This window comes from Enoplosus armatus, chromosome 10 (genome assembly GCF_043641665.1).
Source record: "Enoplosus armatus isolate fEnoArm2 chromosome 10, fEnoArm2.hap1, whole genome shotgun sequence".
Lineage (NCBI taxonomy): Eukaryota > Metazoa > Chordata > Actinopteri > Centrarchiformes > Enoplosidae > Enoplosus > Enoplosus armatus.
Window position 1 is genome coordinate 17,443,211 of NC_092189.1, and position 19,599 is coordinate 17,462,809.

The following is a 19,599-nucleotide window of genomic DNA, read 5'->3' on the forward strand; positions in this document are numbered from 1 at the left end:
CAACTAATGAAGTAGAAAGCATGAACGGTGCATTTCTTGACACGATGACATGATTCAGTAAAGAAAGTGGTCAGTGTGCTGGTTTTAAGATATCTAAAAGATAACTCTCCTTACCAGAGCATGTCTGTTCGTTAGTGTCTCATCATTATCTACTATATAGTTCTTGATCCAGAGTTTCCCAAAAGGAAGGGAAATAGAATACAATGAACAGACCATAGTACACAACATAATGTACCATAAGAATAACATCTTGAAATCAGAATTACATTATTATTTCTATTTTTTACTCTCTAGCAGGAGCGACAAACAACTGTCTGAATGGCTGTCCTAAAAAATCTTGTAAGAGTTGATTTGATTGAATAAAGCAGAACTGATGGAGGCAAAGTGACACAACTGTCTCTTGTTTATGCACACTCTGATGTTTGTGATTGAGTTTGGCTCAGCCCAGCCTCAAGGAACAAACTCCACTTATTTCTTTTGATGGCCCGCATGTAGGAGGAATGTAATGATGTGTTTTCATCTGACAAATTGGTAGACAAATTTAGTTGTCAGGGTGGAATTTTAATATAAGCGGCGAAAAAGAATTGACCTCTGCAAGAATAAGTGGCTTTCTGCAGGGAATCCAAAAGAAATAGTCCTTGTATAAGCTGGTGACTTTCTCCTTGTGGATTCCTTCCATTGAATTCCTAATTGCATGATGTAATTACTCACATTATACCTGCCTGTTATTTTTCTAGAAGTTACAAGCCTTGTAAAACTTTACAGGCTCTTTTTAATTGTCATCAAAGGCAGTTACAAAACACACCTTTGGTGCTCAGTAAATTTTTATCTCATACAAGGCAGCTTGAGTTTTGATGAGTGGGTGGATACAAACAAAATAAACCAAGTCTCCAGATAGGAAAAGTTCTTGATTATAGAGAGTAAGAGAATTGGGACATAGGGTTAGCTGGCAACTTTCAAGACAATCATGACTTGGCCCAAGGCAAAAAACAAACAAACAACAAACAAAAAAGTAAAAGTACAGGCATGACTGTTCCCATGTTTGCCATGAGATGGCAGCACAGTCGATCGTTCAGAAACAGCCAGGCTCTGACTCAGTTGAGGATTCAATAATAAGAAACTGTACTTTTCATGTTGTGTACTCGCTTTAAAGGTCACACACCACAGAGTCTCTGCTGGATATAAGTGACTTTTCTTGGTGAAAGATGCCAATTAAGAGTGAAACTGGACATAATGGAAACATTTCTCACACCACAGTGCACCTTGTTTGTAGTTGTACAAGTTGTACTTTTCTATTTTTATGTGTTTGTTGGATGATTGCAAATGCTTTGGAGCTACAGAACCTTTATATTTTGTACAAGTTTTTGCTTGTCCTGTTAACTACACATAGAGTTTGAAAAAAACACACATGTTGGGAGATGGTACTAATTTTGAATTAGCTGGAGGAAATGGACACATGTTGTTAACGGATCAACTGAACTTAAAGAGCTTATTCACTGCTTATGGTTCTAAATAAAAAGCATGCTGACATCTGAATAGACTGCACACATTACCCTCAGACAACTCCCTGTCCCACTCATACACAGATACATGTACATGCAGTGTGTATTGTGGACTTTCATCACTGGTATAACAATAAGTCAAACAGTGACCATAGCATCACCAACAAAGAGGCCAAGAAAGCAATAAAATGCTGCATTAATAAACTAATGTTCTGTGGTCAAAGGGTTCATTCCAAGTACACAATGAGTTTAGTTTAGTCTGCTGTGAAACATTAATCAAACGCTGTGAGCACCTGAGGGTCTGAGGGAAACACACACACACAAGAACACCTGAGGGGCATTATCAGAGGAACACAAAACACAAGTGTGACATTTGCGTTATTGGTTATAAAAGCAACAACACATAATGTCTCTTAATGATAAATATTCAATTACAATATGCAGAAAGGCCTTTGATCAAAAGTAGTTTCATAATCCAGCATTGGATGACATATAAGAGCTACTGGATGAATCTGTTGACAATATTTTACTGACTGAGAGCTACAAATGTGTAACAGAGTGCATGGCAAAGCTTACTGTGATCCTTTTTTGCAGTCGAATATTAAACATGGGCACATGTGTGGACAGACTGTGCAGTGTGATTATTATTCATACTCACGAGCCAGGAGAAATTTCTGTGATAACCTGATTGATTCTTTCTCGAATAAAACATGAGATACTGCCTCAAAATGTCCTTGTTTATTCTAAATCAATAACTGTGATTTGACACACCCCTGTATGCATTTGTCTAACAAAAATGACAAACAAGTCCAACACAAACACTTTTCTGTGCTGATTCTGTAAATCTCTGAATTAATTATTGTTTAAATTGATGTGCTGCCTTCAACGTTCACACTGTGACCTTCGTCCATGAAGGTCATCACATCTACAACCAACAGCTTTCACTGTATATCACTCTAAACAAGCAAAATGAAAAATGCATGTGAGTGAATGCACACAATAGTGCCCTGAGTGTGCATTCACTCGCATGCATATTTCAGATTACAGGGGCACTATTTCATCACACATTTGCCAGAAATTATATTTGTAAATGAATTAAAATGATTTAAAAGTGTAATAATAGTTTCTTTAGTATACTTTTATGAGTGAAAACAAGCCAAACATTTCCTGGTATTGTACAATCCTCTCATCTGGTGCTCCCACAAAGAAAAGAACAAACACTAATGGTCATTCACAGATACTCATGTTTGACTTTGATACAGTTTTATGACCCTTACCTTCAGAAAAATGATTCAAAGTGACTCCTGGAATTTCCTCAGCTTCCTTGTTGGTCTTCATCAAGCTGGGATTCTTGCAGTGTAGCCAAAAATCTGTGAGACTTTGGATATGGCAATGAAAACTCTATAGAGAGCTGAGAGCGGATAAAGTGGTTCCTGTGTGAGAGTTGCAGCATGAGTGGTGTTGCAGGCAGGCCCACAGGTAGATGGGAATGAGTCACTACCAATGAATAACACCTTAATGTCCTCCCTGCCAATCACAGTGAGGCTGACTTTATGTGCAAAAGGTAATGTGGAAGGTGAAGACTTTGGGGGAAGAAGAGACAAAGAGAATGGGGGGGGGGGGGGGGGGGGCAAGAGATGGGGGAGGAAAGTGTGAGGAAACTCCTGCTGAGACTCTTTGACATTTCAATGTGACCATCCTATGAGGCGTTTACAACTTTACTGTTATGTTAAACCATGACTGCAACCATAGTGTCTCCTAGCAAAGTGTTTATCTCTATGATTCATTGCAATGTTCATGCTATTCAAAGGGCTCAATTCAAGGACCTGTATGTATTAGCTCTACTTAAAGGCAATTATTACTGTGAGTGCTACTGAACACTTATATAATACAGGGACAAGACCTGAAGTTATGCACTTGAACAGTGTGCATATACGCATACAGAATCCTGTTGTGCCACATGTTGCTGAAGGGGTCCATGTGAAGTCAGTCAAGCAGGAGAAGAATGTATGTATATTCAGTCGCCACAGTCTGTATCAAAACAATCTTACAATATCCCATCCTACTTTCTTTGATGTCTTGTCCGACTTCATCTGAAGTCAAAAGTGTTTATAGCTGTTCCAAACGGCCACACTCGGGGTGGGTTTAAAAGCTAGTAGTCATAGAGAGGGGGGAGATGCAAAGATCCTTTAAATATGGGGACACTGGTGCACATTTTCAGATAGGCATTCATAGTGCTGCACTTGTTTGTACACTTTGAAAGTGACATAAATAGTTGTGTAAGTAATGAAATTGTTAGATACAGGCAGCCCTGCTACCACAACCCATTACTCCTTAAAAAATGGATCCCACACTTCACTAAATGCAACTTGGTAGCTTGTTTCTTTAGACCCTCCCTGCCTGATAAAAGCTCACATCTTTCAAACCACACATCCTTTGGTTGTTACACAGGTCTCCAAGCCCAAGTCAATAACCCGGATGACATCATCAGGGTTATTTTCTCAGACTTGTCAAAGCTCCTCCAGAGGCACAGAAGACTTTATATGATAGTGTTCTTCATTATGACTAAACAGATCTAAATGTGGAGTGCCCCTTTAAGCCATCTCTTTACCTCATCTTGAATTAAAGGTTTAGTCTCTATCAGCTGTTTTGTTGTATTTTCATGTTGTAATTCCTTTACAGTCTTGACATTCCTGCCCAGCAGAGAGATACAACAAAACACTGGTGGGTCAAGATGGTGAGCCATGACTGATGGACACAGCAAAAGCCTACATGATAAAGAAACAGACCCTGTAAGCACTTAACAATAGGGCACATTTTATTTTAATGCCAGCATGGTATTTTAGTCATACTTATATTGTTGTTAAACATAGATGCAATAGTGAAACAGTGATGCATCTCATGTAATACAGCGAAATGGGAAACATTTTAAAAGATGACTTGTGTATCAAGTATTACAATATACATGTGTTATCAGCTCAGCAGGTGATCTAGTGACGAAGGAGAGATCACTTCCATTATATTTTACTTATGAACATGTACACAAGATGGGATTTAATTAGCTCAAATTAAACATCACTTTTCTATACTGTGAGGTAACATCTGTTCGTATACGTAATAAAGTTGCAGTAGATGAGATACATGTCACACAGATGCTACTCCCATATGCAGTCCACATGAATTCACAGCAATCATCTACCTTCATGTGTAATATGTCACTTATTGTGTCAGCTTCCTCACACTAACATCACATGCAGCAGAGTGAATGTATTCCCATTGCACAATATCTCTTTTCCACTCAACTCAAATCCTCCTTGTATGTGTAAGAAGTTATTTCAGATGCAAATGTGTTCCAATTATCACCTTTTTTTTTTTTTTTTTTTACCTGATTCTCACTTTTGTCCCCTAAGGGTTTTGCGTTCTCTCACGTTGCAGTGTGGGAACACAGGTTTTATTGAGCTCCAACAGAGTTACATAGTTAGTGATTGCTTGAACTTACTGACTAAAAACAAAAAAGGCAACATAATTCAAATGGAAGTCTTTCACACCAAGTTATTAAATTGTTCTCCTGCTGTTCATGACACAGTCAATATGACAAGTGATCCAAATTGCTTTGACTGCAGTAACGATTACCTCAGGCTAAAATGTAGGATGTGAAAATGCGACAAGAAACTACTAAAAATTCAACAAAGCCGAACACCTACCCCGAACCCTAACCCTAAGACCAGGAGCATCACCAACATAACCATAACCTCTATTAAAGACAGCTTTACCTCAAACCACACCAGAGTTAGATGTTCAAGACATATCAGAGAGGCCAGTACCAGCTCAGCTGAGCGTTTGAGTTGCAACCTTAGAATGATGAGGGGGAAAAGAGCAGATTCATAGTGAAACTTTAACATGAAGTGATGGAAAGGCCAAGAGTGAATGTATATTTGGTCGGCAAGGCAAATACTGTTGGTACCTCATACTGAAGGGGACATGATTATGTATGGATGGCAATCCATCCAACTGTTGTCAAGACATTTCTCTCAAAAGCACAAATGTGAACCTCATGGTGGCCTCTGTGGACCATGAATGTTGATGAAAATTTATTGGTAATAGCTGTTGAGATGTTTCTGTCTGGACCAGAGTGGTGGACTGACCAACATTGCCATCCATAGAGCCACATTGGTAGTGTAGCTAAAACCCACCAGAGAGGAAGTATAAAGGTGTATGACTTGCGTATGATGCTTGACTGCATAAGATATACATACATGCAGTTACATGCATGATAACAACATTCTCTTGCGCAAAATCCAACAAAGTCTTTATTTATAGTCTTATTACATGAGAGAACAATGGTTATGCATTGTAATGCTAGTTCACTGAATATTTCATTAGTAAATTCCACTTCTCAGAAAATATGCTCCTTAGTTACCTCAATTCAGTTTGTTACTTTATGAAATACAGACATGGAACAGCGATTTGCATTTATAAACCTGTGTAATGTATTGTAACATACCATGACAGAAGATGTGGTGTGACAGTAAGTTCCATTTAATAAGTTAAATGATTATTCAATGTCATGACGTATCTTATGTTAAATTTACACTAACAAAGACCATTTTGTGCTATGGTGCCTTCTTCTGCAGCCTCAAACAATCAGTTCTGGAGATCACGTGTGTGTCATTCTGAACAAACATCTCAAACTTTCCATCTCTACGCAGCTGGATATTGTCAGAGCAAGTTTCCCCGCCTCATCCATGTGCAGGAATCTAACCAGACAACCATACCAGATGAGATATTCATTGGGACAGATATTCATTTAATTTGTCTGTGGGAATTGAAATGACCTGGCATCATACGGTTTGGCCTGTCACATGATAACAAGCAGCCTCATTATATAATTCACTGGCAGTGGACTCTTCCAAGTCATGGTTTAGGATTAAGCCGTTATAGTTCACTTTGAGTTCCCTGGTTCATTGAAACCTGTTTAATTTGCTGTGATACAGAACACTGAATCTCTCAAGGGTTTAGATTTACGGTAATTTCTTCACAATGTTCCCAAAACGCACGATTGCTTAATGTATTTTTCCAAATATGATCTAAGTTGCTACCTCGGCAGTTGAGAGAAAGCAATCGAGGTCGGCAGGGGGCATCGAGTTCAGTAGGGGGTGTGTGCAGTGAATAATGCCAGAAAGAACATTTTGTTTCACAGAACTAAGAGCATCTTTATTTCATTCTTTACACTCAAGACCAAAGATACCAACACCAAATCCTCCCACATGTGGAATTCTGCATATTTAGGAGGCCATTGGATGTATTTTGGGTAGCTGGTAGATAGATAGGTAGTAGATTTAGACAACAAAGCCATTATAAAATGGTAAACTCTTGTAAAATCAACATACACAATACTATTTAATCACTTCTCTGCGGTTCAGTATTTCACAATTTAAAGTGTGTTGTCAAGCTGCCAACACAGTAAACCAGGTCCCTAGAAATAGTTAATCTGTATCTGATTGTTCCAGGATGAGCACTGAGTTAGTCATGTACAAACTGTTTCCTTCAACCCAAATTATCATAATACACCAGCAACATCTGACATGAAACAATAGAGGTAGTTTTTATTCCATGTTTTGGAAGGTTGTGTGATTCTTACTGCTTATTTCAACCACCATTTCCACTTGGTGCATATTTATCAACTTCACAAGAGTAGACATCATATCAGCATTCAATCATACTTGTCCATTCAAAATATGGACATTGATATAAACCTGTCCCCTTGAATCAATAATCAAGCTAACAGCTTAAAAAGTGGACTTTATGTCCAGGTGTAAGGATTTTTAACCTACTCCCTTACTGACTTCATCAGTACCAATTGTCCAGATGTGGTGGCAGTGTCGCAGCTCCTGGAAAGCCAATATAGGAGGTTGAGAAAATAACTCTCTCTTGAATGTGAGTGTAATTCTGGATTCATTTTAGCCTACAGTAATATTTTTAATAACACTTAGTGGGTTCTATATATATATATATATATATATATATATATATATATATATTAATGCCAACAAACCTTTCGTTGTTCTATTGTTAAATTTACAGCGCGCTCAATTTTAATTATCCAGTACAGTAGAAGATCATGTTGCTGCAATACAGCTTCCGGCCACCAGTGGCAGCACTGAGGTCAACCAGTCCAGTGGGTGAGAAACGAGAAACTGAGAAAGGAAGAAACTATGCGCCATCTTGGATTTTAAACAGGTTGTATTGAGTTTAATAAGATTTACCTGCACACACCTAGAATAAACCGTGTTTTCGATACTTTACACACACCTGTCATCGACGTGAATTCTTTTGAACTGTTGCCGAGCAATTAGTCTGTCATTCGGCGGGTTCGTATTTTCAACATTGGTCCGACAAGCAACTTTTATTAGATCTAAATGTTTGTTATGCTTCACCTGGGTAGCAATCCAGGACCGTGATAGGTAGTATGATGCTTATGGGTACAGGTGGACTTCAAAATGTGCGGGTCATTACTGTTGCCTGTAAATTGTTGTTATGGCAACACAGCGCTTTTACAAACGGACTGTTTGAGTGACATCTCCAACGAGTATCTCTCTCTGTTGTCACTGTTGGCTTTGAACTGGCGACTAACTTCAACGACTTGATTGCCCAGTGTGCTCACACAACGTCCAGAAGATGCTCTCCTAAAGGTAAGACCCATATTCCATTAAATATGTGCAGTGTGTGATACAGTTTGTTGGTCAGATGGTTGCTAATTGTGGCATGATGTTTCTTTGGCTTGTTGCACAGCACCTGGTGCTTCTCGTGAACATACTTTCTCTTCCACAATCATCTTCGTAAACGTTATTCTCATTAACTGCACTTGACACTCCCGTACAAGTACCTCGAAATTGTACTTAAATACTTGACAGTTATCTGTGTTTGGTAGCTGGAGTTATATTAATTGCGGAAGTAGAAAGTGGTGGGCTGCAGCAGTCATTCAGATGGTCTAGCATAACTTAGCTTAAATTAGATGTGCAATTTTTTTCACAGCTTTTTCTGCAGTGATTTGACATTTAGGCCTGATGTTTGTATGCACAGTAGAATAGTAGAATTTTGCAATTTACACTGGCTTATGTACAGTAGATCTATGCTGTTTACCATAGTACTTTAGTAATACTACTAACTGGTTAAATATAGTAATGTTTTCTGTAACTGTAAATAAGTCATTTTGTACAATGAACATTAGAATCTATGGTGCCCTTGGGGTTGACGGCAGACTATTAATGATGGTCAACCGATATCACCTGACTGACCTGAATGTCAGCATGACATTCACAGCTGCAAAGTGGCATGCTGACACCTTTGGGGCCCTTACACTGTCCTGATGAAGCTCCTCACTGACAAGGGAAAGAAGTGGCAGGTAAATGTGTTTGTATTAGCAGTGACAGAAATAGGAGATAACGATAGATAAGTATTACTTGTAGCTAATAATAACAAATATAACAGATAACTGTAGCTAACATTTATCACATTATTGCTTACCCCCCAAAATTAAAGCACTCATATATTTTCATTTGGGAGAGAATATTACTTAAAAGTGTGTACCAAGCCCTCACTGATAAAACAGCCAACAATTTGCACTGGCAGTGAAGCAGCAGGGCCTGTTAATGTGCCTACCACTGGCTACATGCCAGTGAGGCACAGCAATGGGCACCACAGTGGACAGATTGAGTACAAACTGTGCTCATCTGCAGCTAAACATAACAAGTAAACATAACATGATCGCTGGACTGCCCATGAAGTAACTTGCAGCTCTCGGATGTAACTTTTTCTTAAAAGCGACTACTGTGCAGTTTACAGAGTTAATGAAAGTGCATGTGGAGAGTCATCTTTATTGCTTTCCTCTGAAGGAGGAAAACAGAATGACCTTATTGTGCCTTTTCCAAGCTATCGCTGAAGCGTTAACTGTGAAAATCAAATCACACCATGGTGAAAAACAATTCCCATGTCCCAAAAGTCTGCTAGACTGTGCAATAACGGGGGGAAAAAAACAAAGAAGACAGGGAGTTGGAACTAGTCATACCTGTGGAGAAGAAACAGATCCTAGAAGTGCGGCAACTGAGTAATGATTAGCACCTTGGAGGGCACAGTCAGGTGCTAATTTGTCATTAAGAATTAGAGCCTGAAAATGATCTGTGATGTAGGTTTCTGTGAAATCTGGCTCTAAGGGATGGAGCAACTTCTCTCTGTCTTTGTATGTTTTCAGAATTATAATAATAATAATAATAATATAATGTTGTGAAAATTCTCCTGGTCGTTTGTAAGTGCATTCATACTTTATGGGCGCCTTACACGGATTTCATGACCCCCAGTTTGCTTACACTTTGAATACAATATTTGGACCCATTTTCACTTCTAGGCTAACTCTCTGGTTTGCTGGTTCGTTGTTAAAACAATGTGATCCTCAGATCAATTGGATGAGTTAATGGAACACTGACTAATCAATCATAAATTATAGAGAGTGATCAGCAGGTGTTTGAAATGTGTTGCTTCAGCTTTTATATTTATAGCCTAAATAGCCTGTTTGCAGTTTGGTTCATGTTTCTGATAAGGGAGGGTGTTATGAAGAGGTCGCCGGTGCTTTGGAGTTAATGAGCAATAATTAGGTAATCAATGACCCTGGACTCTGTTGACCCTTCCCGAGATGCTACCGCTCTGTCTCCAGCAATCTAGTTTGAACAGGATAATAGACCAGAGCGGGACTGAGTTGTGAGCTTCACAAAAATGGAGACATAATGACACTGATAGGTGACATATTTTCTGGTTGAGCGGGCCTGAGGCAGCGAGGCAGCACTAATAAGGTGACTGGGAGAAGTTTGATCAAGGTAGTTTGGCTGAGCAACTGACTGTTCTGTGGCACAGAAAGGTTGAGAAGAAGTTCCTGCCAGCTTCGTAACATGAGAAAATATATATATATATATATTTATATATATATATATGTATACATGTTTTTTTTTGTTTTTTTCATTAATAGTTGTATATTGAGGCCTTGGTTTCCCATCAGCCTTCTCTGGTAGTAAAAGACACAGCTTGCAAGGAAAATAAGAATACTGAATTATCAAGTCAAGTTAATTTAACTGAATTCAATTTTAAATGTTTTATTAATTATTATTTAATTTAATTAAATGTTTATTCTATAAATTTGTGAGAAATGCCTGTCACAATCGTCAAATTTCTTGTTTTGTCTGAATGGTCTAAAACCCCAAAATATTAAATTTACAATTATATATATCTTCACATTTGAGAAACTGGAGAATGGTTAGCGTTTTTGCTTGATAATTTATCTAAACAATGAATTGATTATCATGAGTCAATTAATGGACTAATGGTTTCAGCTCTGAAATATATTATATCAGCCTGAGCCTGACTCACACTTTTGTGTGTGTAGATACAATTAAAACCCAATTTAAAACATTTAAATTCACACAGTATCTAGTGTCTGGCACAGAAGCTTAAAAAATATATAATCAAAGAATATGGCAAGACGACAATATTATTTCCTCTTGTGGTCATTTGCATAATGCCACTGAACTGTGCCCTGTTTATTGCCCTCGCCAACTCTTCTGTACATATTTTCATCATAAAAAGGTTTCATTTCGTTCTGCTTGCAGTCTGTCAAAGTATGCGTTACGATAACGTAATAAATGAAATTTCCATCTTCCATTTGCTAATGACATTCCTCCTTGGTCTGGATGAAACTTGACATTATTTATAAGCATGTTTTGGCACCTGTACAGACTCTCAGTATGTGCCCCCCGGGGTTGCCATGACTGCAGAGAGCCTCAGTTACTGCAGGTTGCTTTAAAAGCTCTGAGTATCAGACCTCCAGTAGAGACAGCTGCCGGATAATATCGGTTCAAAAAGCTCACAAAATTACTCTCAGTGCACAAAGAGCAATATTTAAATGACAGCTTTGCTGATGTGGTGGTATTGTAAACAGCAATAATAAAGTGTGTTTTGACTTGTGGAGAAGTGCTGTACTGCTCGTCCAAAGCATTAGGGGGCAGTATCACCCCAGCTCAGAGTCTCTCAAAACAGCCTGTTTTTTTGAAGAGCTACACAAACTGTTCTTTTTCTTCACTTTTCATAATGACAGAGGAGTTAAGTAATGTTTTGAACTGAAGAATAAGAACACTTGCAAATGAGATTGTTGCTTTCATACTGACGAAATGGTTGTGGAGTGGTACTGTATGTTTTGCTAAACACATAATAATTAGTAAGTGTCAGGTCCTCTACTGATGCCATGCTTTGTGTTTTGATTGTGAATTGCTCCCTTCACACTGGTTTCCCCTCCTTTCTTACATACCTCCACTTAACCTGAGCTTGCTTTTGCTATGGCCAGTATTTATTGTAGAATATCATTAGAGCAAAATTTATTTAAAAACATGAAAATGGGCTCCAAATTAGACACATCGATTAGAATGATTAGTAGATTCACTGAAGGCTTTTAAAGAAAAAAAGAAAAAAAAAAAGAAGAAAGAAAATAAGGGGTGGATTAATAAAAATAATGGTTAGTTGCAGCCCTAATATTGATATATCTGCATATCTGCTGTGTTTGTACATGTTTGGAATGTAATAACATGAGGAAAATACTTGAAAGGAAAGCATCTCCAACATTTTGTACTCTCCTTGTGTTGTTTTAGGAAAGTATGGAGAACACAAAGGTGGTTTTATCAAGGCTGACTGGATCAAGTGATATGCTACCAACGGGCAGGTGTTGGTTTGACTTACATCTGAAACTAAAGCTGTGGAAAAGTTGTTCAGCAGTTGGTGGATGTCTGCAGGAAAGGGAGAGACAGAAAGAGAACATACCAACCTCTAGCCCATATCTTTGCCCATGCAGAGACTTTTCTTCTGGGCAAATAGCTGCTTGGTCTAGTCTGAACGGCTTTACTACAATGATAGTGACTGAGTGAGGGCATGGCTGGTATCAGAGGTGGATGTGAACTGACATCCCCATACACTCAACCCACCAGCCTGTTGCCTTCAGAATGTCTCATTTAGCAGTAGAGCAGAAATACAGACAGAAATGCTCTGAAAGATTACTGTCAGCAAATCGGTCCAAAGTCAAGACTTTGAATCATCGGGAATGTGTTTTTTTTGGGGGCAAATTTGAATGCTTATGTAAGTGCAGTTGTGGATTTGTGCATAATGTGTGTAATAATGTGTCAGTATGGTGTCTAATGGGGTGTTTCAACAAGCGTATCTCTGTAACTTCTAACAATATCCTGGATGATTAATCAAACTTCAAACCCTTCGTAAAGTGCTTTAATTGATACCTGAGAACCTAAGCTTTGCTAATCAAGAGTCCCCCACATTGTCCTTTTCTTTTTTTCCCCTTTTTTTTTAATATCACCAGGTCATCAAGTTAATTGCACCGGAGGCTACGCTTCTGCTGCCTCTGCTTTCTTTCAAACTGAAAACATAGTAACCGCCAGTTGAATCCATTGGGAATAGAAATAACCATGGGTGAAGAGTTTCGACTTGACTTAGGTTTTCTATTTATAGGACGCCTCTCCATTTTCTCCATTGCAGTGTAAAAGAGGGAAAATCTGAACTCACCTGTCAAATGTACATTGGTCCATCTGTGAATATACTGAACTCTTAACAGATAGCTAAAACGGCAGCCTTACCTGTTTTGCTTTTCTTTGCCGTAACTGGTTAATACTGAAAGGGATGTTACTGAATGTGTTTTTTTTAAGCAAACAAGCACTGGAGACAGGCTGTTTCACCGAGCAGGGACAGGTGAAAGCTGTGATCCCTGGTTGATTTAATATTATGATGTCAGCTTAAGTCACAAAGGGAAAGATGTACAAGTAGTATAAAACTAATTTTGTCATTATAATCGAGGCATGGGATGAGTATTGTGATGCGTAACTCAACACAAGGTTGCTGAGTTCCTGATTTTTGTATTTCTGTACTTGAGGTCACCAGCTGCAAACACACTGTGCAACACTGACGCACTGAAAGCCACCGAGGGTGAAGGCAGAAGCAGACGTTTAATGAGTAAAATGTCTCCATTCACCACAACACCCTAATTTATATTGCCTCTGTGATGATTTTTGAATTTTTAATGTACATCTTTTGATTATTATTACCTTAAGTGGCCATTTACTTTTACTAAAATTCAGTTCTTACACAATAATTCCCTTATGTAAAACAGCTGTGCTGTAGAGATTATAGGGCGACAGTGACTTGATGGTGGTGGGACGGGATTTAAGCCAAGGGATGATTGGGGATGGCATTTTTGAAATGTCAAAAGGGGTGAGAAGTGCAGAGATGCCAGCTGGCTTATCTGTTCATCCCTGTACTGTCACATTATCAGGGGTATAGATTTACATTCAGATAAAAGAATCACTATTTTTTTGGTGTACGGCAGAATAACTGAAGAGGCTGGACTGCAGGTGAGGTGAGGTCAGTGTGAATCCAACCACCTCCTGATATTTTGAGATGCTTGTCTACTGTGCGGGTATATGCCTACAGCCAGCCAGTACGTTGTTATGTTCCATCAAAATATTATTGACAACCTGCCATACTCCCCATGTTTCAGGCTATTATTAAGAGGTACAAATTCTCAAATCTTCACATCTTTGAAGGCAGGAACTGACATTGGATACTTTATTTTCTAAGCATTAGAAAGATGTCACTATCCTAACGTTGTCAATGACCAATTCTGCAAAACCCTGAATTATGTTCAGTGACAATGTATTTTTACATTAAATGCCACGTTAGAAAAATTCTCTTTGTCTACAATATCTGCAAATGGCAACTACGGTATGATTAAAGCTGCCCTTTTAGTGTCTTTTAGCTCATTGTTTGGTTTTACAGCCTGCAACTTTACTGCTTTGGTTCACTGCGCTCATCAAACTCGTTTGAGCAGGCTGCTGTTTTCGTCAAAAAAAGCTTGGATAAATCCACTGTACATTGCCTGCTCAGCATCAAACAGCAAACAAAGTTACAGATTAGCGGGTGAACAGAGGCACATTAAACAGTCAAAGGCCAAAACGGAGCTAGAAGCGGAGAAAGTTAACATGACTTCAAATGAGTGCTAATGTTTCTCCTGTCTTCTGGATGTGCAACTGTTTGCTAACATATCAGTTTTATAACGTTGTATTTACAGCTTGTTGCACTGCCCCAAGTGGCCAAAGATAAATACATTCAGGTGTAAGGTTAGGCAACTAAACCTGTTGGTTAAGGTTAGGAAAAGAACTTGCTTCTGATTAAAAGATAAAAAATAAATCCATGCCCATCTATCACCCTGAACTGCACACCTTTACTTTCCTCACTAGATAAAGGGCACACTTCTCTATGCATGGTGCATCATTTTGGAGGTTGCAGTTTGTGGTGCTGTTGAACTGCATTGCATTATACAAAGAGGTGTTTCTGTTATTTAGCCTACCCTCATTGATATAAATATGTTGGACAAAATAATAGAAACCTGTCAGTATAGTGCAATACAATTTAACAGCAGCTGCGAACTGCAGCCTCCAAAATGAGTTGAATCAGATTGAGAATTGTCTAATATGAATGTAATCCCTAGGAAAACTGGGCTACAATACTACATTATAATAATGCAACATTTCTCTACGTTGACTCTAAGTGGCAACTAGCTCTTCATGAAATACTGTGGCAGTAATTGTGAAAGTGCCTCTGGAGAAGGGGCATTTGCTCAGAATATGGCCTCCACGGGGAGAATTCAAGTATCAAGCAATCTAGTAAGTTCCCATAGGACCCCAGTTGGAGCCCATAGGGGTAAAGGCTAGTGAAGGATTGGTGAATAGTGGGCAGTCATTACTGTCCAGCTACTCCTCTTCTGACGCTGTCCTACTCAGGGACATTAAGGTGTCTTCTACAGTGCAGCTGCTGGTTTCTGTAACAAGAATTCATACACAGTGAGACTTTAGACTGTATGCTCATATGCGAGTGTACACCTGTGAACTCAAAACACATGGGCATGTGTGTATTACTGTAGGTACACTGAGTCTTCTTCGTGCCAGAAAACAAACAGTAGGATGAGAAGCAAAGAATCACCTTTACAAGACAAATTTGTGCCTGTGCGTTCATGCAAAAACACACACACACACACACACACAAAGACACAGATATGCATGGACACATACAGATTACAGACACAAAAACAGATGTCTGCAGACATACCGCCTACATGCTTCACACACATATGCAAGAACACACAGACTTGCATACAAACACAGATGTGAGCAGACAAACGTGAACACACTCGTACATCTGGAGGAGTATATCTGCAACAAAACATGCAACACTATTTTTAACTCCTGGAGACACTTGTCAAAGATTGGAAGGCACACAGTTTTGTTCTACAAATATGTGCCACTGCACATGTACCAATAGAGGAATCCATTCATGGAGCAATGGGAGGAAGGCGAGGAGGTTTTATGATTGTATCAACCAAGACAAAATCTCCAGCCATAATTACACATTACCCCAAGAGACGTCTACATTACACAATGCTTTACTTTGCACTATTTCTACCTCATAACTTTAAACCAAGATATCCATTTATAGTAGAAAGGATTGTAAATGTCACACTGCAGTGTAATAATGACTTCGCATTTGATTTGCCTTGCCGTGAGGACCGGACAGCAGCACGATGTGACTCTTGCAGGGGAAACACAGTGATGCCCTTCAGACAGATTATTAGTACTGAGTTGCACTGATTAAAAACCATACTGAGTAAACAAGCCCCTTTCTGGGGATTATAGGCTCCGAAACAGAGGCATAATATGAAGACACAATTTTGAGTCATTACACACAGGTTTTTTTCTTTTGCTTATTATAGTGAACATTGTCATTCATATTAATTTCATCCAGCATTTATTTGTGCTGAAGTAGACATGTGTCTCAAACAATTTTTCAGTCATGCTGTATTTTCATTTGTATAGAAAATGTCATGATCCTCTGCATTAAAACTATTAAAATTGACATTCTAATGAGAAGTCTCGCAACAACATCAATTTGTTTTTCTTCTGCAGAACACTTGGAGTGAATGGTTCAAACCCTCCTGTCGCTCTGCTATTTAATAATCATCATCAGTCATTTCCCTAGTGCATTTATGATTTACAGCTCATACAGTATTCTAAGAGTGAATATTTAATAGGTTTTGTTTGTGATTGCAGTGAGTTTAAATCACGCTTATTATTGGAAGTGAAATCATGTCGCAGCTACCAACAAGTCATTACGTTGGAGAGGAAAGCGGTGAGTAAATTAAGTTGACATATGTCACAAGCCACGGCTGCACTTTGTTGCCGTGTTTACAGCAATTAGTGGGAGGAATCAATTTCAATTCTTCCGTGCAAACACGAGACATGGGAAAAAACACGGGAGCCGCATAGAGTCTGAAAATACGAGTCGTCAAAGTGTGTTGATATGTTGCAGGTAAAATGATCCTGTGGTAAATGGCAAGAGGTTTCAACACCCTAGAGCAACATTTGATTGTTGCTATTGATCGGTGTTGGATTCAGAGCCACCATTGGGTAGAAACTGCGGTGAATGGAGGGGCAAGGGTGATGGAGGTGAAAGAATCCAAGCGACAGCAAAGGCACATTAGAAGCGTGAATAGCATCATATTTTTTCTTTATTGTGTGTGTCAGGATATTTTCCCTGCCCAGTTCATAAGCCAGTTCCTTTGTAGTGTTTATAACCTAAATACGCAGTGAGCCATCTTTGCTGCACAACTATATCAGACCTCAAACAAGGTCATGGACGAACCTAAACACTAAAGCATATGAAATCTGAAACAGAGCTCTGGGAAGCCCATCAAAGCCTGCACAGGTTGTTGTCATAAATATTTGAAATCCTACAACTCGCAATATCAGTCCATACTAGCATCATACCATGAAATATCCAGTGATTGAAATATCCAGTGGATTAAAACATGATGTGATGCATTAGTCATAGACAGAATGGTGGATATGTCAGGTGAAGATATATACATGTAGGGATATGAGAAAGCGTCACTCTAATGATCAGTAAATTTATGCTAAGGACATACTTCAGATGCACAAATGTATGCAGTTGCTGTCTTGAAACCCCTAGTTGATAAAGGTGACAATCAGTTTGCAATCATCACTTGCATGTCATGACTTCCAGCCTTGTACTTAAGTTATTAATGTTTAAAATTCTACTTTTTTAAATTCTCTGTTAGTGGATGCGAGTACTGCTTCTAAAATGTTTCTTCAGTTCAGTTTATTCTTTTAGCTTTTCTTTTCTTAATGTGTTTCTGCTCTTATTATCAATTCTGTCATAACCTGAAATACCTGAAATAAGTTTTACATATTTGTGTTGACAAGGACTACAACATCTGAACAATAAATGTCAACAATAGGCATTTCATATGCAGCATCTTTAAAGGCTGCTATTATTTGCACTTTAAATGTCAAAGGCAATTTTCTTCCCAACTATAAGACATCATAAATTTATAATTTTCGTATCTGCTCCCTGTGGTTTCTGATGATTTATTTCCTGAAAACTGTATTTCATTACACGCTGAGTGCAGAGTGGTCATTATTACTTTTGTGTTTGGGTTTGTATGTCTGGCCTGCAATAGTTTATTCATAGTTTAGAAGAAGAAGCTAGAAGAGAAGAAGAGCCATGGATACACACTAGTTTATTACGTTCTACGAATTTGCAACAGAAAATTTGTTTTGTAAGAACTGTAATGCCACTCCGATTGCGATTTTAACAACATAATCAGAAAAATATTTGTATTAAATGTATCTGCCAAGTCGCAAAATATTCTTATTTTGCTTGTTCACTAACAACGCATTTCGTTTATCCACAATATGCACTCTTGGAAACTAAAGCATGATTAACCATTTTTATGATTATGTTTAGGCAACACAGAGCACTCATTAAAGATTAGAGAAAGACCATGTTTTTGGTTAAATATTAAAAAACCAACAGTGACTTAAAGCATGAGGCAGGATGCAAGTTACTGTCCTTAACTTTGTATTTGTGAGTGCCAAACTGTTAATTAACATTTGCATCCATTTTAAATATGATTTAAATAGTTGATTCCTTTTCATTTATGCTACCTCCATTTGCCTCATTTTCTGTTGTCATTCCTAAAGTCTTTTTTTCTTTCATTTGTTTGCATTTAGTTATACACATATTGAAATTTATGAAAGACAAATAGTACTCCATTTGACAAGAGGTCCTGTTTTCAACATTTCACGGTGTAATCAACCGTAATCACCAGCAACAAGCTGTACAACATACATAGGAGGGCAGTGTTAGCAAAGATGAGACGTGACAAATACAGAAAATGTGGACATGGTCTTATGCAATGAATGGGATTGTGAATTTGACCTTCATCAAACTTAAATGTTTAAATCAAATTTCTTCTTGTTTTGCATATTTCATGAGTTCCATGAAGTTTTCTTTGGGGGATTTTTTAATCTTCATGCATGTGGTTATAATTGGAGTGACAAGGTTTTTCGGGGAGTGAAGCTCCAGCTTGACAAATTGTATCATGGGTCATCAGAGATAAGAGATGCTTCTAAACTATGTTTGTTTTTTCCAGAACGCTGCACACTGAAAATGAAAATGCATCACTCATGGAGTGATGAGTCTGGTATAAATCAGCTGAGCAGATCATAGTCTCAGCGTTCAGATTCATCACAGCAATCTGTTTCTCATCTACACTTGTAGTATAATGAGCAGAGGTCCTCCCTGTGGTGCTGTATTTTGGAAGTCACTGCTCCGGCTGATTTCAGTGTCAGTGCCCATGAAGTAATATCACCACGATGCAAACAAAGTGTTGCATTCTTGATTTACTTTTGATGGAGAGCTTTGTGGACCCATTCCCCACCTTTCCCCCCCTGCTGAGTAAGGACTGTCTTCTGGAGTCATGACTCTGAGCCTCAGACAACTTGGATCCAACTGGGTCAGTTTTCTCCCGGAGCAGAGCTTGATAACTTTTATATCACAGTCGTCTCCAGTATTTCTTTCTCTGCTTTAACTGAAAAGTGCTGTATGCTTTGAAATGACATCAACTTTCCCATGCATACATAAT